General features: G+C 54.4%; 1 protein-coding gene across 4 annotated transcripts in view; it reads right to left on the bottom strand.

Annotated features, from left to right (window-relative positions):
- The window catches only part of Gmeb2 (glucocorticoid modulatory element binding protein 2), a 38,908-nt gene extending 37,697 nt beyond the window's left edge, over window positions 1-1,211 (bottom strand). The window contains exons 1-2 of one of the 4 annotated variants that reach the window (XM_029474086.1): window positions 1,129-1,210; window positions 123-341 (exon numbers count right to left, since the gene is read on the bottom strand). The gene's annotated coding sequence lies outside the window, so the exon portion shown is untranslated. Of the gene's footprint in view, window positions 1-122; window positions 907-1,128 lie in introns of those variants that run through there. The other 3 variants (XM_021156485.2, XM_021156488.2, XM_021156486.2) reach the window with 3 other exon arrangements.
- Window positions 1,212-1,930: the final 719 nt, after the last annotated feature.

Here is a 1,930-nt window from a genome sequence, read left to right on the forward strand (position 1 = left end):
GAACTCAGAAACCCATCTGCATGTTTCCCACATGCTGGGATTATGGCCTCAGTCTAGATATTAAAACTGTCTAGGAAGGCAGGGAGGTGGGAAGATGAAATGTAGGGACTAGTAAACCTTACCATATGGCAAGCCCATTCCATGAGTTGGTCTCCTGGCACAGAAGGGACACCTAAATATCTTTTCAGGTAGGTCACNAAGTGGGTTAGTCTATGGCCTAGGTTTGTTTTTCTCAGTCACATACACTGACATGTTTGTTCTTGGCACTCTCCATTTTATATCCAAATGGTATGTATGTATGTGTACTCCAGGATGTCTTCCCAGAAAGCTTTCCGTATTTCCTATGAAGAAACAAACTAAACAGGTAGTCATGTTATCGATTTAATTTTAACTTATTAAGAATGATAATTTGAAACTGTTGGGTTTGAAATGTTTTCAAGACAGAGAACGTTGGCTCAGCAGTGAAGTAACCAACTAAATACCTAAAAATGTCAACAATCGTGACTAAAACTGGGCCAACGGATTCGGTTCCCAGCAATAAGATTATCCACTCAAAATAATCCCCAACCACACAGTTCTACAAATGGGTCCCCATCAACGCGGTTCCCACCTGACATGGTTCCACTGATAACGAGTCCCTATCCTGATGATCCTGGNCCCTACTCATGGGTCTCTAGATTCAGTTCCAAGCCAGGGGTCCAGCAATACGGGTCCCACCCATGAGTGGTTCCCAATCTTNCCACCCGCCCTCAGGAACCCGACCCATCTGGTGCCCACCGATGGGTCCCAAACACCACCACTCCCGCCTAACCGCTCCCCATTCCTCCAGCCNCTTCCGCCTCGGCTTTCACGGACGACCCGACCCTGCCTCTGGCGAGGCCAAGATGGAGACCGGAAGCGAGCCGCCTTCGCGAGCCCTCCCGCCAGGCGCCCGCGCCCGCCCGCCAGCCTGACGCCGCCGCGCCTGACGCCGCCGCCGCCCTCGCGCGCCCGCCGCCCCTCCCCCGGCCTCCCCTCCCCCCGCCGTAACGTCCTGACGCTCCGCAGGGACCCCTGACTGGACGGCGGCGCGTGAGCGGCGCGAGAAGCCTCGCCGCGGGGGTGCGCGGGCGCGCCGATGCCGCTTACCTGGGCCCACACGGGCCTGCTCCGGCGCCCGGCTGTGACGGATGCGGCGGCGGGTGGTGGCGGTGGCGGCCGCAGCCTTCGCTCCTTGTTGGGGATTCGGCGGCGGCGGCGGCGGCGGCGGCGGCTCGGGCGCGCGCTTCCTAGTGACGCAACACCGAGGCCGCGCACGCACGGGCCGGGCGGGCCTGGAGACTTATTTGGCGCCCAGCGCGGAAGCGAACAGTGTGGTGAGATACTACCCCCCTAGGACTCTTGTGCGCCTGCGCGTGTGGTCTGCGTGCCTGCCCAATTAGGTGTTCTGTGGTTCAGGCCGAGGTTTGTAGTCCTGGTGCTTGGGCGCCACTAGGGTATCCCAGGTGTGTGCTCTGCAACCCAGCCTCGGCCTTGCAGCTACACTGTCCTAGAACTCATATGCAGACGTTCTTAACCATTTCGAACAGAATCGTGTTTCTTTTTTTAAAATTGAAGGCATTGAGAATTTGCTTTCTCAAACTACTCAGTGCGGAGCGGTGTTTTCACGAAGTTGACCAAATGACATTGCAGCAGGTAGTCCAACATGATTTAAACTTTTTTTTTTTTTAAACAGACTCGCTATGTAGATCAGGCTGACTTGGAACTCAAAGAGCTCTGAGTTCTGAGATTAAAGTGTGCATCACCATGCCCCGGCCATTATTTAAAGTTTTAAATGAAATTTAAAAGTTAAGTGTTGGGGTTGGGGATTTAGCTCAGTGGTAGAGTGCTTGCCTGGCAAGCACAAGGCCCTGGGTTGGGACCTCAGCTCTGAAAATAAATAAATAAATAA

Source organism: Mus caroli, chromosome 2 (genome assembly GCF_900094665.2).
Source record: "Mus caroli chromosome 2, CAROLI_EIJ_v1.1, whole genome shotgun sequence".
NCBI lineage: Eukaryota > Metazoa > Chordata > Mammalia > Rodentia > Muridae > Mus > Mus caroli.